The sequence below is a fragment of the Culex quinquefasciatus genome, chromosome 3 (genome assembly GCF_015732765.1).
Source record: "Culex quinquefasciatus strain JHB chromosome 3, VPISU_Cqui_1.0_pri_paternal, whole genome shotgun sequence".
NCBI lineage: Eukaryota > Metazoa > Arthropoda > Insecta > Diptera > Culicidae > Culex > Culex quinquefasciatus.
The window spans coordinates 193,906,609-193,933,802 of NC_051863.1; the positions used below are offsets into that span (position 1 = coordinate 193,906,609).

The 27,194-nt window shown below is 33.9% G+C and overlaps 1 protein-coding gene across 13 annotated transcripts in view; it reads left to right on the top strand.

The window, feature by feature from the left end:
* Window positions 1-27,194, top strand: part of LOC6030964 (myocyte-specific enhancer factor 2) — a 132,348-nt gene that overhangs the window by 46,803 nt on the left and 58,351 nt on the right. For 12 of the 13 annotated variants that reach the window (XM_038259502.1, XM_038259513.1, XM_038259505.1 and 9 more), the window contains exons 2-3: window positions 4,543-4,583; window positions 26,816-26,876. The exons of the other annotated variant lie outside the window; for it this stretch is intronic. The gene's annotated coding sequence lies outside the window, so the exon portion shown is untranslated. The remainder of the gene's footprint in view (window positions 1-4,542; window positions 4,584-26,815; window positions 26,877-27,194) is intronic. 13 annotated transcript variants of the gene reach the window in all.

The following is a 27,194-nucleotide window of genomic DNA, read 5'->3' on the forward strand; positions in this document are numbered from 1 at the left end:
TAATTCCATCTGGCCATGGATTCTCCCCTGGGGGCGGATGTTGGATCTTCGAAGCAGCAAAAAAAAAGTTCTTTTTTACCTGATACGGGAGGGGTCAAGGCAAACGCCCACGTCACCCAGCAAAAACAAGAAGAAGGCATGTGTATCCGATGGATGGACGGTTGATCCTTTGGTTATCGTTTGCCTTCAGCAAACTGAAACGAAATTCCTTCCTTCCTTGAACGCCGGCATGCCCCGGGCAAGGTTATCCGGTTCTGTGGTCGACATAAATTTCAATTTGCCTTTTTTGCCAAGTAATAAATAGCATGGAAGGTCTATAATTGAATCTAAAATGAACTTTCTGGAATTTTGACTGAATTTCTTGGGGCTGTTGTCTCAAATCTCGCTTAAAGACGTGTTCATTGAACCACATTATCTACAGGAAAGAGATTAAACTTCTCTTTCAACAGCGGGATGACATTAGTCACACGCTACTAAGCCCCAATCCTTTCGGGTTCAATCAGTTTGGATAGATTCGCCAAACTAGCAGCAGCAGTGAGTAGGAGTGCAAGGGTTTTGATTTGATTCGGTGCCAACTATTTCTTCGTTGTCGCGTTTCAGTTGAGTTACCAGCAGTTACTGAAGAGAGATGTGTCGCTTGTCACCTCATCGCCAGCTCGGACGGTCTGGTTGGCCCCAAAAAGTTGACCGCGGAGTGTCAATCGGCGGGAGTAGGCGGAGGTGGCGTGGATGATTTTTTTTGGGGACATGGATTGACGTTGCAGGGTGTCAGTTGAGCAATGTAAAATACGAAAATAAATAACACTAAAAAATAACACGTTTTTTGATTCAACTTTTCACATAAAATACTGAATTGCAAAAAAATATAATTTTTGAAAAAAATATATTGCTATGTTTTAGGTGTCAAAAATAGCATCTTTTGAGCTATGGCAGAAGTTGGCCCACATTCTAAGGACTTCCAAGAAAAACAACACAAAAAAATAATTTGACTTTTCACAAAAAAAATTAAATTGCGTAAAATTACCATTTTTGAATAATATCAATTTTTGATGTTTCAGATAACCAAACATTGCATCTTTTGAGCTAGGCCACAAGTTGATCAAATTTAATTTTGCAGTGTTGCCATTTTTTGAAAAAAGTATCTTTAGGCCGTTGCAAATATTTTTCAAAGTTAAAGTTTATGGGGGGGGGGGGGGCCTTCCAAATCGGTCCGAAAAATCAGGGGGCAAAAAATGTTTTTTTCAAAAAACTTCAAAATTTCAAAGGCAATAGAAAATAACCAACAGAAAACAATTAGAAATGCATTTTCCTGCATTAAAATAGTAGTTTATGCAACAAGTTGCAAAAAGAGGATTTTTTCAGCACGAGTCGTACATTTATCCAACGAGGTTCACCGAGTTGGATAAATACGAAGAGTGCTGAAAAAATCAAGTTTTGCAACGAGTTCCATACAACATTTTTTGCAATTCCAAAAAAAACACACACTGAGTGAAATTTTATGTCAAATTTTCATGTATTTTGTCAATAAATCGTTTAAATCAAAAAAAATTGAAAATTGTTACTTTTCGAAACAAGTGCTGAAAAGTTCAACTTTTCAGCACCCATTTGAGTGCTGAAAAGTAGAACTTTTCAGCATTTATTTTGAAAAGTGTTGCTATTCGATTCTGTTATTTTTGGTACAGAAAAGTAGGCTATTTCGTCGTTCAAGAATGACAGGAAAAGTAAGTAGTTTCACGACGGAATTGCAAAAATCATATTTAGCATGTCTGGGATTGATAAAAAATATTAACATTTTTTGTGAAAATTTAAAGTACAGCACCGCAAAAAGTTTTTTTTTGCGAAAAAAAAAATCTCTTTAATACTTTAATATTTTGAACACTAATGATTGCAAAACAACTGGGCAGGTGTAAAATGCATTTTAAAACACTTTTTTTCATTTAAATGTTGAGACCATGGCTTGTAATTCAAATTTTTATATTTTTATATTTTTTTGACCCCCTCTCGACCCCGATCAGATTCGAGGGACATAAACTTCAAAAAATATTTGCAACGGCCTTATTAGAATAAAAAAAGTCAAACAAGATTTTGGTTTAATATTTATTTATGTATTTTCAATTTAATAATCATTATTTTTTTTACTAATTTCAAATGTTGGGGCTTTAAAGACTTAAAATTAATGGAGAAATAATATTTTCATAAATTCTTTTATCTTGAATATCCAAATTTACTTTTTTTCAGCCAATTTATGATTAAAAGGGAGATTTTTGGCGAACAAAAATAAAAACTCGACAAAAAATCTAATATTTTTGGAAAACAAAAAAAAATATAGTGAAAAAATATCCCAAATTTCGTGTCTCTTTGAAAAAGGTGTTTCCCATGCTTCTCTCTGGCTCATAAAATTTTGGTCCCTGAAAAATATGAAATGTTTTTCTAAAATAATAAATAAGGTTTTTAGGCATCTAAATTTTACTTGTTAAAATTTAAATAAAAATAAATAGATATTTTTTCATGGCGTAACTATTTTTTCTCGATTGTTTTCATCAACTTTTGAAGAAACCAATTCAGAAAATACCTTCCCAAAAAACAAAAATTTGGGATGTTTTCAGATTTTTAAAAAAATTCAATATATCACTAGAAAAAAATTTCTTATCTTTTTGATTTTTGCAGAAGAAAGAGTTGAGTAAAATACCATCTAAATTCGATCGCAAATTTTGCTTTTAAAATTTGTAGGTGCGTATTTTTAAAATGATTTTTTTTAAATGTGCCCTCTCGACAAAAGTAAACGTTCTAAGTGTTTCTCTGTTTGATACCCAAAATCATAAAAAAACTGTTTTGGGCACTTATTTTTGAATGCTATAAAATTAAATTATTTTTTTTTATTTAATATTCAACCAATGAGTGTTTTTTTTCAGACTGACATTATTTTATCCAAATTTTCCTCTTAATCCGTACTAAATTGCTAAAGTTAACAAATCGATCAGAAAAAAGGGAAGACCTTCTTTTTTTTACCAAGTCTAATCATAAATATAAAATTTCAGGGGTGACCTTTTTGGCCCAATTGCCCCGTCAGTCCCATTGTCACGGCTCCAAATAAAAAAAAAATTATTGAAAACTCTCTAGCAATGTTTCAAATTTTTGAGCAAACATGGTCATCGTACGGACAAAGGTGTTTCACGAAATTGCCGCCAGGTTCGCATTGTTCAAATGCTTGATCCCTCTGGTGGTACTTTTGTGAAACTTTTTGTAAAACATAGATGGCAGCACCATTCAAAAGTAAGCCTACCGTCCGTAAACCCAATACCGGCTTCTTTTGATTTTTATTCTAATATCACTTTTTTGTAAATTTAACAAGTGGAATTGTTCAAAACTGTTGAAACGATACTATTATAAACTTTAAAATATTTTCCGTGTAACTAACCTTGCAGTAAAGTTTTAGTTGTACAATGAACAAATTTTGCTATTCTTTTTTTTATGGAGCTTGTTTAGTATATTGTTCTTCCTTTACAAAAAATTATTATTTTAAAAAATCCTGATATTAAATTTAATTTTCACTTAATTATATATATAAACTATGCAGTTATTACAAAAAAAAATGATTATTTTGCGTAATCAAGACCAAGCAACCACCCTGTAACTCTGTCTCAAGACCGCCAAAAAGCCCGTCTCTCTCTCCCTACATCGACAAGAACGTATCAAACTTTGCTTTGACAATTTGGCGTTCATTGGCCAGCCGGGCAAGTCAGCCAAAAAAACATGTGCGAAATGCCGTGGTCTAATGGCTTGAACCCGATTCGTTCCGTTCCAATCCGTCGTTTTCTTCGTCTTCTGTTGGATTCTCCGCTGATGGGTTCGATTCGATTTGGCAAAGGTATCTTTCTTAGACACCGTGACCTGACGGGGGGGGAAAACTTGAAGAACTTTGGAGGAGACGCGCGCGCGGTTTGTCTCACTCGCTTATGTAATTGATGGGTTTTTGTTTTCGTTGACTTTTCAGTTCAGAGTTTTCTGGTCCCATTTTCCGGAAGAGGCGGTGGGCAACGGACGATGTCTGCGACGACGACGACGAGACATCCAGACGATGCTGCTCCGACAGCTTGCCAGCTTGTAATGGTGTTGGTCCCAGGTCCTGAACTGACCATGCGCAGATTGCGTAAACCTTTGGCGCGGCGCAACGCCGAGGTGGGAAAAACTTGGTGGAAATCGGAGGGGGGTTGTTTTCCACCGTCGTTGTCGAGTCGAGTTGAGCTGAGCTGTGCTGAGTTGTGTGTTGATGGACGATGTGATGTGATGGCGCGCGGAGGCATTTTCCGAATGACGACATTTTGTGTTACATGTCCCAACGGGCGGCGGTGGCGCGCAGCTTGACTTTGCGCGATCTTCTTCGGGTTGACGTGCCCGGTGGGACACGGCGAGATGGTTAGCGATCGATGGTGGAACGTTTTGTCTGGGGGATAGTGGGCAGTTTTGTGGATTTCTCATTTATCATTGTATCCTAATTTGATATCTTGTTATTAAGTAATGTTTTTTAAATCTTTTTTTCAGATGGCAGAATTTGACTGAATAACAATAATTTTATTTTTAAGGTAAGTTGTACAGTCTAAACCATGACATGAATTTGAATTCAAAAATTTAAAGCAAAGCAAATTAATTGTTTGTTTTAATTTAATTAACCAAATCTCATTAAGTAAGTTATATGAAATTCGAATAAATTTTGTCTTTCTAATTTATAAAAATGTGTAAAACTTTTTTTATTTATTTTTTCGCAATTCGTTTTGGTTTTCTAGAAATTTCCTCAATACTTCTGAGGGCACAAAAACTGGTTACTTTAAATTGATCATTGCATTACACAAAAAGAAAATTATATAAAAAAATAATAGCTAATTTTTCAAAACATGGAAGCAAAATCATTACAAAATGCTCAAGACGTAATAATAGTTATGTTACTGTAAAATCAAAATTTTAATCATAATTATTCAAACCTATTAATATCTAGTATTTTTTAACATTTTATTTATTTATTTACTGATTTTTTTCATAAAATTATTTTTTATTTTTTTTACAACAAAAACTTAGTTTATTTTTCAACCATGAAAATGAAAAAGTAGTGAATTTTCATCAAGAAAGTTTTTCTTGGATTTGCATGCAAGTGGGTGATACATACCTGAATTTTTTATATCATTTTTTTGCACCTAGATTTTCATACAAAAAAAAAAGTATCCCAAATACCGTTTTCAAAACACTCAAACTTTCGTAATTAACAATATGGGTATCAAACTATGCAAAGTTGTTTATGACACATTCCGCCGTGACGTTGCAACGCTTTGACTTTTCTTTTTTCAGTATTTCGGCTGTAACTCAAAAAATACATTGAAAAGGTACAGATGTTATTACAGATTCGGAAAGTACATTAAATTTCCTATAATAAACAATATTGAAACATTATTTTAAGCGAATATTCTATTTTTGAGAGGGGAATATGTAGCGTGACGTTGCAACGCGGGACTTTTTCTCAATCCAGACCCAATTCATGTTTCGGCACTAACACTGCTTTGTTAAACGGCAAATTTGGAGTTTAGTGTAAAATTGGCCAACAAATCGAATGCAATCATTAGTTTTTCGAACAAATTAAACCTCGATTTTTAAAGACCATTTACATTTCGTGACGTTGCAACGCTCTGTTTTTGAAAACAGGGTTTTTCGTTGCGTTGCAACGTCACGAAATTTTAGTTTCAAAATAAATCATAGTTTTTGTTACTTTGAACAACTGGAGGTTAAGATTTTATTATAAGACATTAATAGACAGTACAAGGACATGTGAATTGCTTCACCCGCCCATGTTAGACCCCCTCCCCTATACCGCTTTCACAGTAGCAGTACGATTTACGAAGTTTTCCAAAGGGTTTTCATTTTTTTGTATTATTCCATTATCACGAAGGACACACCGCCCCCCCCCCTCTCCCCTCCTCTATCTATGTAATGGGACGTCCATGCATTACGTAATGGCGTAATATCAAGGGGGGGGGTCGAGGATTTATACAAAAAAATGTATCGGAAATATATTACCGGGGGCTGGAGGGGGCCTAAAAATATAAACGTATTGTTACGTAATGCAAGAACGCTCCCTTAACATTTCAATGGTTTTGGGCAATCAACAAAACACGTAAAAGTTTAAAAAGGGAGGTAAGGAGCTTCAAGTTTTCAGGAGGGCTGAAATTTATAAATAAAGGGCCCATAAAGTTTGTTGATGGCCCCTAAGGGGTGATCTGCAAACAACGTAACTTATTTTGTTGACTTTTGTGCTTTTTGATTTAAATTTGAGGAAATAATAAAACTGTTTACCTGCGCAACATAACATTTTTAATTGCGAACTACTAAACGCTGCATACAACTTATTTAGGCAAGGGTTCGTCCAACAACAACGTGACAAAAGTTTGTAAAAAAAAAAAAAAACAATCGAATCACGTGATTTTCATTGTTAAGTGAATTTCACTGTAATTTGGCCTACTTAAGGGTGTGGGATAAAAAAATCGTTGCGTTGTATTAGAATGAACCCTCACGTAAATCAGTTAATCATAAAGGGGCCATTCAGTAAACACGTGATTACTTTTTTGAAAGTTTTAGATTTTTTCCCACTTGTGAACATCGGTATATTTTGATTTGTTCAACAAGTTTCATAAAATACTACTTTTTTCGAGTTGCATACAAACTTAAGTGACGGAATTTGTGAATGACCCATGTACAATTCTTTTGTAAATATACTCGGAAACATTATATAAAAAATATATAATATTTAGTATCCTTTTATCTTCAACAACCAACTACGCATTCACCATTTTTACCATGTGGCCAATATGATTTAAAATTTCGTGACGTTGCAACGCAAACTTAAACCTGTTATAACTTTGGATCTAGACAACCAATTTAGTCGCTCTAGGTTGCATTTGAAAGCTCTTTCCAAGTACAAAGAGCATCCGAAATATCAAAATGATTGAATGTTTAGTTTTCTGTTGGCATAAACAACTTCCCCTTTTTCGTGACGTTGCAACGCAATATAATGGTAAACTTACACTAGTTTGAAAAAATACTTTACTTAAGATAAACTGCAAATCCATGACATTTCCGTTTAGTACATTTAAAAACCTACAAAATGCAATCAAAAGAATAATTTTTGGATTTTATTTCGCTGAAAACCAGGAATTTTTAGAAAAATGTTTTAAAACGGTGATTTTATCACGAATTGATGCATAACTTAACCAACCTGTACATAATGATGTTCAAATGATAAATTTAATGAAAACCATGATTTTTGAAGCTTCAAGTAGTCTAGAATCGAGGAAAAATATCCAAATATCTCATACACGCTTTTCAAAATTTCATCCTAAGGTGTACATTGCCGGAGAACGTGTCTTATGTATTTTCAATAAATTGTCTTTTTTGTTAGAAAAAGCTTAAATTTTACCAATATTAAGTTACTTTTTTTAATAACAAATCAAATTTGGGCATCAAAAGACCGGAAATGTTGTAAAAATATAAAAATCGAAATAACAAGCCATTGTCCCAACATTTGAATGCAAAAAGTGTTTTTAAAATGCTAGTTCAGTTGTTTTGCAATCATTATTTTTCAAAAAAAAAAAAAAGGAAAATTTGACGAAAACAAAAAATAGCAAAAAAAAACCTTTTTGCGATACTAAACATTGAAAATTTTCTAAAATTCTAAAGATGTTTAAATCAAACCAAAGATGCCCAAAATGATTTTAATTGCAGTGAAATGCATTTTTAATCAATTTCAGCTGATTGCACTTAAATTTCCATTAAAATTTTGAAGTTTTCTGAAAAAATACAAAAACTTTAAATAAAATTTGTACCAGATTAATACATAATATAAAAATTTAAATATTTTCTAAAACATTTATGAAAAAACCAAATACATATGCAGAAAATCTGACTATGTATTTTCAAAAAGGTACGGTGTGTTGTGAAAATTTTAGTATTCCACATTTAAGCCTCTTGAGAATTGAAAATCTTTGCCAAATTTGGCTTCGATTTGTACTCATATAGAATAATTTAGAAAATTTTAATATTTTCAAAACATTGCGGAATTGTAGGACAATTTCGAGCCAAACATTTCATTAGGGCACAAAACCAAAACGTAAACATTCGGGATTATTCCACTATTCCATTCATTAGTACTGTTGCGTATAAAACGCAGACTGACGCGCCCCTCGGACGCTGCTGGTGAAGACCTTTGTATTCGTTTAATTGTTGTTGTACGATCGACCGGTGCCCGTGCTGTTGCTCGACCAGCGAACATAAGAAAACAAGAGTTTGTGACGAGCGGCAGTGCGGGCGCAGCTGGAGAATCATCTCAAATCCCAGCTGTGTAAAACACCGAAGTTGTGAGTATTGTGATATTGTGAATTATTTGTATTTTTGTACTAACGCAATAAAAATTGCAGTTTTGTAACGTGTGGAAATCTGGTGTTTGATTTGTCCCCGTTCACAGAACCGGTGCCCGGTTCAACCTGCCTCCGCCGTTCGCAACAAGTACACTCCCTACATGCCCTCCAAGAATCAGATTGATAACAAACAATTTCCTATTGAAAAAATCAAAAACACAAAAGGGCACATAACCATTTTCACTGCAAACCAAAAAAAAAGTTCAAATGTGCCTTTTTATTTTTCGTTAGTTTCTCGTACTTAAGGAACTTTTTGTGTTATAAAGTGAACTTTTCATGCATTCTTAACACTAATTCACCTCAAAAAAAAGTTTGGTTTACTTTTCACCAAGGATTTCTGCAGAGAAAAACTTCGTCAAAAGAACAATATTTAATACGGTCCCGAGGCTGCTGTTCAGTACACTTTTGAAGAGTTTTTATGTTTCACGTACCTTATTTATACTATTTAATCACAAAACTTCACCAATTATCAAAATTTCTACTGAATTCCTCATTATTTCTAACTAAACAAAAGGGCCCGTAAACATCATTCCAAACAACAATGCGGTGACAGCGCTTTAGTGCCCTTTCAGCTCTCTTCGAAATTGCATTTAGAAAGGGCCCATTATGAACAACAGTCGGAAAGTTAAAAGGGCCTTATAACGAGATTTTCTTAATTTATGAGTTTTATTGCGAAAATCAACAAAAATTAAGAAGCATTTAAGCAGAGTTGAGGATAATGATGTGTTTTATAGTATCATCAGTAAAAATACCAACAGTCAAGCTTCTTTTTAAAATAGGAATTGAAACAAGTTGTCCACTTTTTGCAAGCGATTTTCTCGAATCGCGGTTTTTGGTTTTGTGCCCTAATGAAATGTTTGGCTCGATTTGATTGTTTGGCTCAAAAATCTCTAAAATGCGGAAAACCTTGAAAAAATTTACTTTTGTTTTTTATTTTATTTTGTTCAAACTTTCTTGGGGTCTTTCCTATCTATGACCAAAGAAGCTATTTTGTGTCATTGGTTCACCTATACAAGTCTCCATACAATTTTGGCTGCTGGCCTTACAAAAATGGTACGCAAATATACGAAAACCTGTAACTTTTGAATGAATTTTTCGATCAAGTTCGGCAAAGTTGTGGGTATTGTTGAGGAATATTCAGAACAAATAGGGTTTAAACAAACAAATAGGTTGATTCTGGGTTCGATTCTCATCTGCTGCAACCTTCCATCGGATGAGGAAGTAAAATGTCGGTCCCGGCCTTGGTTGTAGGCCGTTAAGTCATTCCAGGTGTAGGAGTCGTCTCCATGCCATAAGTACAAACAACACACCAAACCAAGCCTACTCCGGTGGAATCGCTGGCGGCGGTTGGACTCGCAATCCAAAGGTCGTCAGTTCAAACACTGGGGTGGAATGTTCCTTTGAGTAAAAAGAGGTTTGGGTGCTCTTCCCATTCAAGCCTTCGGACTCCTAGGTTCGAGCAGAAACTTGCAATAGAGACCACAAAAGACCCGGGGGTCGTTAATGTGGATGGTTTGATTTGATTTTTGAGGGTTGAATAGAATTTTTAAATTATTTTTTTTCATAAAATCTCAATTTCTGAAAAAAAATTCAGTGTTTCATAATTAGTCCCAACTTTCTTGAAGTTTGATTATTTTTTCTTTTTGTGATCAAGTGTTGCCCATTTTATACCAGATAAATTTTCAATGTTCCCGGATCTTGCGGAAACGATCCATTTCCCTTCGCCGCGGGACCAACGACTCCCCACCTGCCCACACCACACCTCCGATCGCCGGCTCAACCCGAATGTTTTGTATTGCCGTCCCGTCCACCCATTTCTCTTCATTCCATTGCTCCATCCGCCGACGATCCTCAACCCCAGAAGAATCTCTGCGGCTGTATTCGTGAGAGATTTCGTGAAAAATCTCGTTTCGCGGCGTGGAAACCTCTCGGAAAAGCGCTCGCCCCAACCGATCGCCAACAGTTTGGTCTTCTGGGAGAAAGTCACGATCGTGGCTTGAACGGAACCCGGCCCGAAGAATCGACGACGACGACCACGCGGTGAGAAAGAGCTGCTATTCTATTAATAGCGAAGGAAAAGCGTTCGGCAAATCAGTACCGACTAGACCCTCAACTTGTGTCTCGTGTTTGTAGTGCTCCCCAAACCCGAAAGGAAGATTTTTTTTTTCCACTGACTCAAAGGCGACGACTGGCTCGCGGCGGACGAGGATCGTCGTCAACAAAACGGTAAGAAGAAGTGTCGAAAAAAGATGGCGCTTGTGCGCCGCTGATCGATGGCTTCCTCCGACCCACCCACTCAACCCCACCTTCGGAGGAAGGGAAAAACTTTACAATTTTCCGACCAGCAAGGTGTGTGCGTGGTGTAATGGCTTCGGCCAGGAATTGTTTGAATCCAATTAGATCATAACTGGGAGTTTTCACACCACACCTAACCACGCGGTTGACCATTGAAGTTTGCTTTGCAATTACATGTGGACGACCCGCCTGGCCATATTTCAAACTGTGTGTGCGGACTTTGCAGTTATGAGTGCGCTTTGGTCAGTATTAAGGGGTTATGTCAGCTTCTTGGACAGGAATAGGTAAAAGTGTTAGCAAAAGTGATATCTTAATATCTTTTACATTGATGATTATAATATAAGTATCTATATATTGCATTTAAAAAAATCCCTCTACTCTGAAATCTCTGAATCTTCGTAAAAATTTCATTAAAGTGATTTTTTTTCATTTCATCATTTTTATGTGAACAATTTATCAACGATTTAATATTTTATATTTTAAATTGGTTAAATAGCTGCTGGATTTTATTATATTTGATGACCAAATAATTTGCAGGAAAGTTTTATATTCTTTTGCATGTTATGTATGTCCCTGCTTGATAATACCAAACAAATTTCCATAAACTGCACACAGTAAAGAAGGTTTTTTAATGTAGTTCTACCTAATTTTAATGCGTAATCGAGCTTAACAGGTGAAATTCCATAAAAATACATGTTACATTGAGGATTTTTTTCTGAGTTATATATGATGAGGTTTCAACAAATTTTATTTTAAGTTTTTGCCCCGCGATTCTAGGAACGCGGTGTAATAAAAATTTGTGGAGTTTTTTGTTTGGGTTTGTAAACTCCTGAACTGTCCCTGAACGAATAAATGTCCCTTATGCATTTTCATCACTTCAGAGTTATTAATGCAGTTTGGTACAAAATCGTGTGCTCTTTCAGAAAAGCCTATAACATCCAGTACTTTTTTTTTCTAGAAATCAGGAGAAAATCTATTTTTTTTTCGCGAAAACTTAACACGTAGCCTTAAGTGTGGGACAAACTTCCCTTGCGATTTTCTCAACTTGCTGATTTTGCATATGGGAAATTTATGCGAAAATGGGCAGTGAAGACGTTTTCAAAAACACCCAAAAGCAAAAAAATATTTTTTTGTTTGGGTCGTTGCAAATATTTTTCAAAATTTATGTCGCTTCCTTCAAAATTGGTTCGAACAATCAGAGAGCAATTTTTTTTTCATAAAGCTGCAAAATCTCAATGGAAATATAAATCTAATAAGCTCAAAACAATCTAAAATGCCTTATTCTGCATTGATAATCATGCATATTTAGCTTGTTTGGGCTCGTCCTAATATATTTTGAATTTTTATAAAATTACAATGTTCAGCCCCGCAAAACAAAATTCGCACAAAAATTAAATTTTCGTCAATACTTAAATTTTTTTGGAAAATTATGATTACAAAACACCCAGACGATGTATAATGCATTTAAAAACTTTTTTTTCATTCAAATGTTGACACCGTGACCTGTAACTTTTTTTTTTATTTTTTTTGCCCTTATTTTTTTCCTGAATTTTGAAAAAAAAAAAAATTCAAGTTGACTTTTTTGCTTATAAATGGTCAATGTTAAAATTCAACCTGAATGTTAATGATGAAAGGTGTAAACATTTCCTATATAACAAGCAATGTGAAACTTGTGTTAAATAAATTTATTCGAAGTTTCTCCTTTTTTTTCGAAGAATGAACAAGGATGGATATTATAAAAAAAAAAAATAATAATAATAAAATATTTTTATCCGGAAAATTTTATTCTAGAAATGACTTTAATTCAAAATAGGTCCAATTCATCAAAGGTTCACAAAAGTGCTTTTTGACTCTGAGTTAATTAATAAATTGCTATTTTTTCCGTGTACTTTTGTTTGAAACCCCTTTATTATTAAGCAGGTATTAGATTATAACAAATTCTTTTTTTTTCGTTTTTGCATTTTGGTTTTTTTAATAACATTCAAATTTAATATTTTTTCTTGAATTAAAAAAAAAAAATCAGGTAGTTTTTGCTAATATTAGCAAATATAAATGTAACAATGTTATAATTCAACCTAAATGTTGAAGAAAAAAGAGGTTAACATGTCTAATATAAAAACAAAAAAAAAACGTGTTTTAAATAGATCATTTTTTCCAATCTTATTTGAAATTTCATCTTTTTTATCTTTTATTTTAATTAAAAAAAAAAACAAAATATTAGTAATCATTTAATAATAATAGTAATAAGCTACATTTTCTTAAATGGAATTTTTGGGCCAAGAAATTGGAAAACTTACATACCTTATGATTCGAAAATAATTTGAATTATAGCTTACAACAAAAATCATACCAATCTTGTTTTATTTTTTCTATTGTACTAACGCAGAATAAAAAGGCATATTAGTAATAACAAAACGCTTTGTTGATTCGAAAATCGTAATTATAGTTGAATCAACGCTAAAGGCCAAAGCAACTTTTTCAAGACAACACAAGATTTTTGTGGAATGGCGAAAATCAAGGTTTGTTTCAACGCAAAATCGGCGTTGATTATATTCAACAAAAATTTGATCGTACGTGCTTTGTTGAAATGAATTTAACAGCGTTCATATCTGCACTTTTTTTTGAAAAGGTAAATTTGTGAACATTTTAAAAGGGCTTAAAACGAATTTTTTGGTCAACAAGTCGGAACAAGATTGTCCAAAAGAGAAAATTGTAGAGAATTTTCTAAGCTTTTTTAATATTTTTTTTTCAGAGATGGGCAATATTTGAAACAACCGAAAATATTTTTTTCTGAAAATTTTAGCCTAAAATGGCTTTAACTTAAAAAAAAACACAAATATTCATAAAAGTTGTTTTTGATTCTTAGTTCAAAAAAATATATATTAAAAAAATGCCAAACAGTTAATTTAAACAAGTTGGTAATTGTTTTCCGTGTACCTTTTTCCGAATAGGCCTAATTATTAAGCAGGTATTAGACTATTACAAAGAAACAACAAAATTGCATTCTTTCGTTTTTGACAGTTCGCCAAACTCGCAAACAAGGCAAAATGTATGCAGGTTTCTGTTTCTGCAAAAAAGTATACAAACAAAGCAGGCAGGCAAACTGTCAAAATGAGCGTTTTTTTGGCTTAGTATGATACCTGCTTTACTTAGACTTCCTCGAAGACACCAAATCGATCATAAAAGCCTTTTCTCAAGATACAGATTTTCAAATATTTGCATATCACTTTTCTATGATTCCAAATTCGAATGTAGGAATCAATTATGCAAATTTGGACCTAATGAATCGATACAAAATTTCAAAAACAGTTTTTTTATGAGAAATTTTAAAAATTTATTCAAAAAATTAATTTTAGATTTGATACCAAAAATTAAAGTGATGTTGATCTGTTGATGTTGAGCTAATAACTACCAGCAATGATTTGAACAATATTTTGAAAGCATTTCAAGTTGTCATTTTTTTTTTAATTTAGTGTTTAACTAACTCTCCATGAGTCGATATCGAGAAATGGAAGAAACTTTTTTATTTAAAAAAAAATAGATTTAGGCTCAAATAAGTCAGAATTTCTCACCAAAATTGCAGTTTGAATCAATAAACTCTGGAAATTATCTGTTATGTTCAATTCACCAGTATCGAAATATTTAATAATATTTTACAAACATGTTTTGCTAAGTGATTTGCACCCCTTAACCACCGATTTGCATGACTAAAGCCCCAAGTGTGTACACTTGCACACAGTTGGATCACCCTCGGTAGGGAAAAACTGGTGGGCTAAGGTGAATCATTGAGTAAGTCATTTTCCTCACCCCGCCTCTCAAACTGGGAAGGAGGAGAGAGATGTTGTTCTGTGTTCAACCGGTTGGAGCTTAAATCCCGCCATTTTTTTTTCTTCGTTTGTTGGCCAGGGGCCCAGATCTTCTGACGTGGCTGCTGCTGCTGCTGCTGCCGAATCTTCGTGTGTTGATCAAGAGTCGCTGCTTGGCAGTTCGCCTTTTGGGCGGAAAAAGCGGACACCCAAGTGAACGAAGAAAAACGAAGAAGACATTAGTCTGCAGCTGCCGCCGTTTTGGTTAAAGTCGTAATAATTTCATTACACACGCCAACACACGGACGGTGCTGCCCGGCAGAACAAATGGTGTTGGTCGAGAGGAAAAACGAGAGAGAAAGATGCGTTGGCTTTTCCACACGCAGCCCCAGGTTCAAGTCGGGGAAAAATTCGTGGCGGGAAATGAGAGCTTAGAACAGAAGAAGAGAGAAAGAGAGAGGAGGTGGATAAAAGATGATGATTTGATTAAAACAAATGAATAATTAATGGCCCAGGATCTGGTGTGTGCTAGTTTGTGTTTTCTTTTCTGTTAGAACTTTTCTCGTGGGTACTTAAAGCAAACATGATCAGTATTTATGAGATTTTTTAAAGAATTTCTTAGCCGGTTATTTTCGTTGGAAGTTTTAATGTGATTGATATAATTTTAATACTGGTTTCTTCAATTTCTTTTTAATTAGAATTTATCTTTGTCAAACACAAAGTACAAATCGTCATTTGATACCAACTCAAAATTATTAAATTGATGTTTCCCTTGATTTAAATCTCTCAACCAGAACCAGTGTGTGCGTCTTTTACGGAGAAAGTCGCGACGGGAAATTGAAAACCTCAACGTTTCATTAATTTAAAAGTACGCACAATGTCATCTTGAAGACACACAGATAGAGAGAGAGAGACAGACAGTAAGAAGAAAGTGCCTTTTAAACTCGATTATGACAGGCTTTCCCCCTTCTCTCTCTCGCCCTCATAAAACTCAAGACTTTTCCCTGCTGCTGCTGCACACTTTAGAAAATCTTGAGGAAAGTAAAAAAAAAGGGCAGAACACCAGACGGCGGCACAAACAACACCGGAAGCCAGCGACGTCGTCGCACGTGTCTGTCGTGAGCCCTTCCTCCTCGCTTTAGTTCCCCTAATTTCCCGCATGAAGTTTTCTCTCTCTCTCTCACTGGTTCTTTCTAAGGATGAGCGATGACTTATGTGACGTGTGGGATGGCGCGTTGAGGCTGGCAGCGCGCGCGCACATACGTCAGACTTGAGCGCACACATCACGACGCAGATGCAAAACGATTCGGGTGTGCGCTACTGACTGTAACTAACGTAATGCTGTACAAATTGTTGGAAGCTGGTCGTACCTTTTTTTTTGCTTAGGACACGTTGAAAAAAGTGTAATCCTTAAATTGAAAGCGAATCTAAATTAATTGAATAAACTGTAACTTTTTTTCTTATAAAATTATTTTAACTTTTTTTATATTTTGGGTTTACGTCTTTAAACTAACTTATTCATTTCATTTCATTTTATTAGGTTGCTTTAACAATTACATTGGTGCAGTTGTTATCCTGAGCTGAGATATGGACTACCTTTCAACAGCTGATTTGTTCAAAATGGGGAGAGAGTTTACTGGTACTAAGGAGAACGAATTAGACAGAGAAGGAAAAAAATTGCAAAAATAACCTTCGAAATAGCAACTCACTTATTCAATCTGATTTTAAAAAAGTGTCTCCAAATTTCATACATTAGCCCAGTCATGCTAATGGCAACATTGGCATAATATCAACGAGTCTAAGATTTTTTTTTATTTCTGACTTTTAGTTTGTTTCTTGATTGAAAAAGATATGTAGGTATTAAGCAACAAAACCAATTAAATTGGGCATTAAAATTCAGTTATCTAAATTTCAAGCCTAATTTTCTAAATTTGAAATAACAGTTTTCACAAAATGCTTTGTACAGTCCAGACTCGATTATCCGAAGGATCGAAAAAAAATGATCATCACTATAAATTATTCTGTATTAAATTCAATTTAACGAATTTCAGCACCAAAAGGAATCAGCATGTGCCGGTTGTTGCCTTCTTGAAGCCACTGAAGGAATTTTTGATCTTAATCAATTGTGCTTCAAAATTAATATAATTTTGTGGCTCAGTCATTGACGTCCTAGTTGACAATCATTAATTAATGACGATTTCCATAACTTTACAAGGAATAGGATAATCGTTACCAAAAGGAATTAGCATGTGTAGGGCACTATTCTAAACAACTTGTTGAAGGAATTTTGTCAAAATACTGAAAGCGACCTTTGAACGAAAAATCATGACAATGATGGAAGTCTTCACGTTAAGGCTGGTACGCAATTAATTTGAAGTTCTAGTCTCCCTCCCCTTGAAAATTGGGCCGAAAAATCAGAGCGCAAAAAAATATTTTTTTCAAAAAACGTTTAGAATCACTTTTTGCATGTTTGAGTTGATTTAAAAATCTTTTGAATATTTGAAAATTTTCGATGTTTAAGTTTTTTTTCGCCAAATTTCTTGTTTTCATCAAACTTTTCATTTTTTGAAAATTAATGATTGCAATACAACTAATTTAGTGTAAAATGCATTTTAAAACACTTTTTTCATGCAAATGCTTTCAGCTGCTTTCAATGGCTTGTTTTTTAGTTTTTATTTTTTTTATTTTTCAAAGTTAATGTTACTCCCCTTCAATATTAGTTCTAAAAATCAGGGGGCAAATAATATTTTTTCAACAAATTTTAGAATTTCAATGAACTAAGACTTGCAATCAATTAAACCTTAACATGCATTTTCCTGCGTTGATAATCACTTTGAGCAGGATTGAAACAGGTAAAAAAATACTCGAAATTTTATTCAATTTAGATTTACAGTATCACAAAAAGTTTATAATTCGCAAAACATATTTTCTCGTCGAAACTTAGCTTAAAAATAGAGATGAAATTTAAGTGCATTCAGCTGAAATTAATTAAATATGTATTCCTTTGCATTTAAATGAATTGAGCACGTTTGGGTTTATTAGAATGAAATAAATAAATGTTGTATCGCTTTTTTTTTTGAAAATAATGATTGCAGGTTAACTATACGGAAGTTTAAACATTTTCTAAAAGTATTTTTGTCATTGAAATATTGAAATTCTGGATCTCAACGATTTTTCATTAGCCACAGTTAACTTATAGAAGAATTGTTCAACATGTAATGTCGCCACCATTTTCGAAATATAAAAACAAAACTTTTTTTTTTGGAAACACAAGTTCTTTCAGCTAAGAACTTTTTTTTTCAAATACCAGAAACAACAAAATCAACAATACCGATAGAAACCCGTTATTTTGTGGTTTCTATTATTTTGAAAAGAATTTTTTTTTAAATAACGGAAATGTAATCTTTTACATTAAAATAACGTAATTTATTTTTTAAACAACCTTTTTTTTGTAAATTTGGCCAGCAAGCTCATTTGAGCTTCAAATTCGGCCCGGCCTCCAAAAACTTTGAGCACCCCTGTCTTAATTAGACCACCTAGACCCACCCACCTTCACGTATACATATCGACCCAGAAAAAAAAATCTGAGCAAATGTAAGTGCGTGTGTATGTCTCTAAGTCCGTGCACCGAAAAATAAAATGCACTCGATTATCTCCGGACTGGTTGAACCAATTTGGACCATTTTGGTTTCGTTCGATTCGTCTTGGAGTCCCACAAGACCCTACTTAATAGTATGAAGTTTAGAAAAGCACTTCAAAAGTTATCCTCAAAAAACTATTTTAGCTAAACTTCGGAAATTTGTGATAAAATGGCTTTTGTAAGAAAATCCGTCAGCACTTGAGTGTTAATTTAGCACTTATCAGAGGCTAGATCTCAGTTAATTTTGATTGTCCTGATCTATCGTGAGGCCCATCGTTGGTGGGCAATCAGAAGACCTTTCCAACACGCCCAAAAGATTGACGATCTAACAATCCTATCAAATGAATAATATAACTTCAGCAAATAGTCTGTGCATGTCTAAAATTTAAATATATCAATTTATAGCCATGGAAATCAATCAGAAACTGCGTTTTAAGCATTTTTAGACTAACTAAATAAGTTTTGGTTCATATTTTAAACAAAAATATTTAATGAAGTTTTTTAAAAGCCTATGCACCTCAGAAAATGTTTGGCACAAGTTAAATGTCTGTGAAACACTGACAAATCTGTGCTTCTGGCATTCTTGCTCAAAATATGTCTTTTTGGGTCCTTTAAAACAGCGATTCTCAACCTTCTTCTAGGCCATGTAAATCAAGTAGGCACCCCCATTGAGAATCGCTGCTTTAAAACATTAAAAACATCGATGTTAAAAAAATACCTACTATGATCTTCAACTTTTTGTGTGTGTTTTTTTTTGTAAATAGTGTATGGAGACCTGTATAAAAAAACGAATTTTGCAAATTTGCTTCGTTTGACATAGTGAATGTATGGATAAAGTTTCATCCAAGTTAAAACATAAAAAATAAAAAATCGTAGAAAAAATTGTTCAACAACTAATAATTGAGGACCATTTATGAACCACGAGGACACAATTTAGTTTAAATCTTAAATTCAAATTTGAAATTCAAAAAAGGTACCTAAAAATGACCATAATTTAAAAAACGGTGCACTTTATCAAAATTTCACTATAGTACTTTTTGATTGCAAATTCGATTTTACAGCGATAAATTAAGATGACAAATTTTTTCAACCAATATTTCGATTTTTTTTCGAAAAAAAAAATAACTCAGTCAATGATTTTTTGCACATTTTGGAAATATCTGAAAAGTTGGCAAACATATCAGAAAAAGAAAAAAAAGTGTTGTTTTGCAATTCAAGTTTTAGTGACAACAAGTGAAATAAAAAATCGTCAATTTTTTTTTTCACCGTATTTCATTTTTTTTTCAGTGTAGTCCTTATCCATACCTACAACTTTGTCTAAGACACCAAATCGATCAAAAAATTCCTTAAAGAGATACAGATTTGTTAATTTTCATACATCATTTTTGTATGGGCAGCTGCCAAATTTGTATGGAAAATTATATGGAAAAACTAATGGTTCAAAATGGCTTCTTTGGACATACCAAAGGCACCAAACAAGTTTCAGCCGGATTAACAAATACAAAAATTAAAATTAAAAAAAAATACCGAATTATTAGAGAATTGCTCTAGTGAGGAAGTTTAAATGTCATCTTATTTCGGTTTTATCTTCAAAACTTCACGAAAGTAAATAAAATTAAATAATAAACTCTTCAACATTTTCTCCGTGCCAGCACAACTCTCTTCTGAGGATCTTCCCCGAGTCAATCTGTTGTTGTGACTTTCCCGATGTGCAGTAGCCTTAAACCGGTAGCGCACCCCGCCATACCGCGAGCAAACTCGAGATCTCAAACGGATCTCAAGTGTCGCGTAAAGCCTCAAGAAGAGCACACGTGGCGTTCGATCGCGTCAGACATCGAGGGGACCGCGCCAGTTCTTTCGTTCTTCAACTCCACAACTGGGTGTGTGTTAATGAACTTCTTCGGGCGGGCGTTTGCTTCCCGAGGGACTGCGCGACTTTTAAGGGAGTTAATGATTTTCCACTTGGGTGAAAATGCGACGGCGATCGGCGCTTGGAAAGGAAGGAAAAGAAAGACAGACAGTCGACGACCACGCGGTCACGGCGTTGATTGATGACGAGGGATGTTCAGAACGCCGCGCGTCTAGATTTCGCCATGTACACGCTGAAGATGTCAATTAGGCAACGCACGAGAGGAGACTCACATACAGACAGACACATGTGCCGGTGCGGGAAAATTTGCATCTGTCGGTTTGAGGTTGTGTTTGTAGGAGAGGATTTTCTGCGGGGTTGAGCCAACGACGATCGAGCGATCGTGGTTTTTGTGTTTGTTTTCACTTACAGGAATGTTAGTTGTGCACACAATAGCTCGTTACAAATACGCTCAAATGGCTTGTTTTCCGAGCGTTAAACTGAGTCTTTTGAGAAAATAATGCTGTTGGTAGTCGATGTCATAATCAACTCAGTGAAAATATCAATATGATTGAAACTTATACTACACAAAATATTATGTAATTTTACATAATAATAATATATTCACCTGCACCCAAACTGCTAAATGTTAGTTTGTGTTGCCCTGTCACATGTTAGTTTATTTAACCTGTGTCTCAAGTCTCAAAGTTTTTCCACCTTTTATGTTTTCTTCGTATCCATTTATATTGCAAAGTTTATTTCCGTGGCACCTTTCTGAAAAGAGCGTATCTTTTCTATGTCAAATTAGTTCGTACTATTCGGAATATTTACGCCACTAAATTCGTTCTCCCAAAATATACTCCCTTTTCAAAATAGAATCCCGATTTATGCACAGGTCGAGCCCTTTTTCGCTTGACTTTGGCATTGAAATACGGGGGATCGAAACCGAGGTCGAGGAAAAGCAAAAAACTTCTTTTTTTCTCTCTCTCCTTACGCGACACCCATAAAGTATTGTCCCAGTTTGGGTGGAAATAGGAAGGTCGGTCGGCTCGGCTCGTTTACACGATTTTTCCACCCGGTACAGAGTGACATTTACCGAACCGGCCGGCAGTCGTCGTAAATTGCACTTTCCTAGGGAGTTTCCTGAAGCACTTCCACCACACGCAGTGGGAAGGGTGTGCGGAGAGGAACTTGCAGAAAAGCCTCCCCGAACCGACAGGACTTTCTTTTGCTTGTGCGGGTTTGTGCTTTTTAGCTTTTCAGCGGAGCGGATTTTTCTGTTAGTCGGTGCTTGGATAGGGTACAAGAAGGTTATTCGGTAAAAAAGTTGAATTATGAAAGGTAAAAAAAAATAAAAAAGGAGCTTAATATTTTCACCGACATAAACCTCGAAAGTATATTTGCGACGGCCTTATTAATGGTTATTTTGTTTTTGTTACTTTCTTTTGAGCAAGAATTTAAGATGGAATTTAAACTTTTTTGAATCTAATTTTTTCTTATGACTTTTTTTGAACATTGCTGCCCTCATTGTTTAAAGAGTAATTTTTCCGGGTTTTGAATTTTCCGTTAAATTTTTGAAACAGTACTACATTTTTTGTTGTAATTTTTTTTTTATTTTCAAGCTAAAATTCATAGAATTTGTTCAATACTGTTAATTGGTGATAATCTACACTAAATCCAAACAAGGGCAGCAATTTTTAGATAACTTAAAATAAATTAAAAAATGTTCTTTGTTCTTTGTTAAGCTTTGTATTCTAAATTAACCACAATTTTTAGTCCAGTGTGATTCAAAGTATTTTACAAATCAGTATACCGTAAACCGGGGTGACTTTGATAGGATTTCAATTTGTTTTAGAAGGTAAGGTTTTTCTCGAGATTATTATTTTTAAAACATGTACTGGGGTAGACCACACAAAGTCCATGCACTATTTCGGAAAAAAAGTTTTTTCAATAATGTTTAGAAAAATTGTTACGTTAAAAATTCTTAGTTTCAATTCCGGGGTGACTTTAATAGTCATAGTTTTTCTTGTCGAAAATCATATTTAGGTTGTTCAAACTTTATTTGTGCGCTAAATGTACCATCACTAAAGTAGCTGATATAGTTTTTAAGAAAAAAAAAATCAATGTTTATGTTAAGTTAACTAAATGTATAAGCTTTTTAGCAAAATGCATATAAATTTTATTTAAAATTGTTAAAAACTCGGAATTTTGCCTGAATTTTATTAAAACTAGTTTTGTTTATATAATTATCGAATTATATTGCATTTTATACTGAAACCGAAGCATGAATCACAAGTTTTCACATTTTACATGAGTTTTGTTCAACTGAAATTGCCTATAAATTTGAAGATTTTTTTTAATTGTGTTTCAAAAACACATCATATTATTACTTACAAACTTTTTTGACCTTCTCCTAGTAAAAATTGTCCAAAGAATCCGAAAATGCAGTTCGTTTTCCGATTGAAAATCATGTTCATTGAGAAAATCATGACACTTTGAGAAGTTTTAAATAATTACATTCATCAACATTTTCTTAACTATAGTTAACTAGCTTTTTAAACTTGTCAAAATTTTATGAAAAGTTCTTCTTGAGGTACTTTGAACACTTCTCTACCACGGTCAGTATGTTTCAAAACCATTCCTTACGTATTTTTATGGCACTCTTCATTTTGCGGAAAAATCGCAAAACTATGAAAGTCAACCCAGCTATCAAAGTCACCCCGTTTTACGGTACTAATTGATTTGTTGTTTGGCAAAACAACATGCAAAAAAAAATGGCTTTAACAACTGGTTTAATTTATTATATTTGTCCTGATTAGCCCCAGATGGCGGTGTTATGTGGAAAATAACCACGACCTAATCTGAATTTCCACCACCAATTCTGAATTTCCAGACAATTTTTTTTTTCAATTTTGGTTTTGGAAAAAATCCCGAGATTTCCCGAAATGGACGCACTAATAATTTTAGATTATTTTGTGAGGCTTCTTTTGTTTCAATCATAAGCAGTTCCTTGGCACCAAAGTTTAAGAGTTTGCAGGAAAAAATATTTCCTTATATTTTTAAACATTTGCTTAGTTAATGATTTAAAATTTAGATTTAAAAAACCTGCTTTGTTTGAGAAAGGCAAAAAGATGGAAAATAACAATTTATTTTAAGGTAGTGTAACACATTTTTTTTAACACCAAATTTTGTAACCATTCCCAGATGTTATAATATTAGTAATATTATATTACTATGAATTTCGGTAAATTTTGAAGGGAAGTTACTTCATAGCCTTCATTAAAAACAGTAATTTAATGTTAAAGAGCTTACAGGCTCCAACAACAGATGTGATTAGAATAAGATTTGGATTAAATGAAAAAGTCAATCCCTCAAATCTATAATTGAATATTGTTTGGCTTTATTACAAAATAGAGCGTCCAATTTCCCGTCCCGGGAAAAAATTCCCGGGAATTCCCGGGATTTTCCGTTAAAAAATATTTCCCGTTTCCCGGGAAATTTAGAAATTTCCCGGGAATTCCCGAAATTCAAGCGGAAGTTAACATTTTCTCAATATTTTTGGATTCATTTTTTTTAAATGCTCTAGAAAATGGAGAAACTAAATTTAATATCATGATTTATTTCTGATAATATTGGTTTCTGAAGCAACTGGACCTAGATTAATGAAAATAAACAATACGAATAGTTTACGTTTTTGTTTACCATGATTAAATTAGATGAAAATTTAATGGGTATCATTAAATATTTCAAATAGGTTTTTGCAAGAAGAATTACTTCAATTCGTTCAAAAATTTCTATCAAAAAAATATAGCACTGGTGCAACAATGGGTGTTAGAAGGTTTAACCTGAAAAAAAAAATAAAATCGAAGAGTGGTAGTGGTATGATGACAATTTATCGTATAATTTAAATCATGTTAAATTGTTTATTAAAAAAATATAGCACTGGTGCAACAATGGGTGTTAGAAGGTTTAACCTGAAAAAAGAAAATAAAATCGAAGAGTGGTAGTGGTATGATGACAATTTATCGTATAATTTAAATCATGTTAAATTGTTTATTAAAAAAATATAGCACTGGTGCAACAATGGGTGTTAGAAGGTTTAACCTGAAAAAAAAAAAAAAAAAATCGAAGAGTGGTAGTGGTATGATGACAATTTATCGTATAATTTAAATCATGTTAAATTGTTTAAGAGGTGCACGAAAAATGCAAACATGTTTTGAAAACTTGCTCCAAATATTTGAAAACATTGAGTTATTTGAAGTAAAACAAACACGAGAAGTTAAATTTTTAAGGAAAAACCTAAAAGTTTAACCATTTTGTTCAAGAGCTGCTGACATCAGTATAATTTGGTTTAGAGAAGTTATTTGTTATGAAAAAAATAATTTCTGAATGATTTTATTCGTTTCAACTTAATGTGTCAAAACATACTTTCTCAAACTGGTCACAGAGGCAACTTTAAAGAAATTTAAGATTGCGGTATGGATACATTTTACTTACTGTCCAAACACTTTGATGAAAAAATACTTTTCAATAAAAAAACAAGAGATCATTTTTTGATTTATTGTACGATTTGAGCTTAAAAAATTAGAAAAATATACATTTCCTTGTAGTTGTATGAATTTTTACATGCAGTCAAGCTATTAGTTGATCTTTCAATTCAATTTTAGTGCAAAATATGATTCAGAACTAAGATTAGAGCAATTTTCAATAATTTTAAAATTTCCCGGGAATTCCCGGGATTTCCTGGGAAATCGGTTAAAAATTTCCCGTTTCCCGGGAAATTGGTAGCCCTGGGAAATTGGACGCTCTATTACAAAAGAAAGGTATAGGAATCATGTTTGGCGTAATTTCAGATTAAAAAAAAAAACAATTTTTATTTCAGGCCGTTGCAAATATTATTCGAAGGTTATGTGTTTATTTCGTATTTTTTTAAATCCTTTAGTGATTTTTATTCGTTAATTTTTGTGTTGAAATGTTATAATCTATATGTCCAATAAAAAATTTGGCTATAGATCGGAAAAGATGAAAAAAGCCTTTGTTGACCTCGACCAGGGCCGAGGGCTATAAAGTTTGAAAAATTACTTATTTTAAGTGAAATTTGTTTTACCCCATTCAGCATCTTCGATTTTACCGTTTGGATGCATATCTAAACAAATTTAAAAAAAGATTTATTTATTTTCTATATTCAATAAATAAATGTTCAGATTATTCAACAACCTCAATTTTAAATTCTAAACTGAAAGTATTTTAGCTTGTAAGATATAGTTCAGAATGTGTCCTGCAAATTTAGGATAATTTAGGAACTACCAGTCAGACTGTTTATTTGTGAAATTTGCAGATTTGTGGTTTTGGATTTCTTGAAATGTTAACTTTGATTTGAATGTTCAGAAAATATTTAAACTTCATGGCTAGCATAAAAGATGGTGATATTTATCTTCGAAAATAAACAGCTTTGTTTTTTTCTATCTTTTGTGTTTAAAACTTATATCAAAAGTATCGACATTTTTTTTTCTTGGAAGGACGCTCAATCTTGCAAAATATGCTTGATTTAAAAAAATGTCATTTAAAAAAAATTCTTTATCCAGAAAGACCCCCCTATACCCTTTTCTCTATGCAGCCCATAAAACGTGGCCCGGCGCGGTATTAATTGTTTATGAGTCGAACGAAATAATCCTCTGCCGTTTAGTGCCGTAGCTTCCCAAGTTGGGGGACGGGTTGAAACGGAAGGCACGAGAACGACCGTGAAGCCGTGAAGCTCGCGTGACGTCACGTTTATCGACCAATCGAACGGACGCAACTGGGAAAACACAAGACTGCTGTTCGCTGGTGGAGGAGCAACACATACCATTCAGTAGCAGCAACAATAACAACATCATAGAGTGCACACACGCGCAAACACAAACATGTGAAGAAAGAGAGAGATGGGAAATAACAAACCGTGCGCCTCCTCCTAGCCTAATTGATTCAGAGCTCGAGTTTTACACGGTTGAAAAAAACAACGTAATTTTACGTGGCTTTCGTGCACGTTTTACAGTTTCCATTTCTTCTGTGTTTTTGAGACTTTTGAGGCATGAAAAGTGCTCCACTCGGAGTTGAGAACACACACAGCGTCACTTACCCATGTGGTGCTGCTACTCCTAACCCTTATGTGCTACACCTCTCGATCGTCATCACTCTGCTACCATGCGGCTGCTGCTGCTAGGTTATGTACTTGAAGTTCATCCCGTCTCTTCTCTTAGCGCCTACATTTTGCTCTAAAACATCTAGTTTGGTGGAGACGCAGCATCCGCCAACTTGGATTAGTTTGTTTGGCACAGTTAACGATCATTCTCTCCTGTCGCTCACCTCTACTCTCTTGACTTTTTAGTAACTAGTAGACGTTTGTTTTGTCTTCCTGAATTTCGCCGTTAAAGCAGAGATACTAAGCCTGTTGCGACTAAGAAAATCGAGACCAGACCTCGACGACAGTGATGAAGGTGGGTTAACAAGCACACGTTTCATCCTCCCTCTTCTTGTCGGGGGATTGTTGTCACTGGCGATGACGCCGAGTGGTGGTGGTAGTGGTCGTCATGGTCATTTCAAGTTTTCGTAACCTCAAAAAAAAAACAGGAAAAATTTTCGGTGGTACGCTGACAGCGGTACCCCGAAAGCTGAAATGCGAAGGCGGCGGTGACACTTTTCTTTGTGGCTGAACTTGACATTTATCGCAGTAATGAGTGACAGAACTTGCTACATACGGTGCTTTTTTCTTTTTTTTCATTTTTTTCAGGTGAGGAATGACAGCTTTTCATGGGGTCATCCAATTGCCCAAAACATTCTATGAGCCGGCTGTAAGTAATTTTGAATTTAATTCATTTAGATTTTGAGAAGTGAAAAATTCCAGGCTTATTTCTTAATTTTCCAGCAAAAGAATCACAACTTGCTTTATAATTTATTACAGTTATGCTGCAGTCACAAATTTACAAAATATCAATCATTTTATGAACTATCAATTCCTAAAGTTTTACATCTGTTTTCGATCTTCAGTCCCAATTTGTTAAAAAGTTTAAAATGTCTTAATATTCATTTCATTTCAAAAAATCATAAATAAACATCATAAATGTATTCTAAATAGTTAACAGTCGCTTTGAAAGTTATTTTTTCAATGA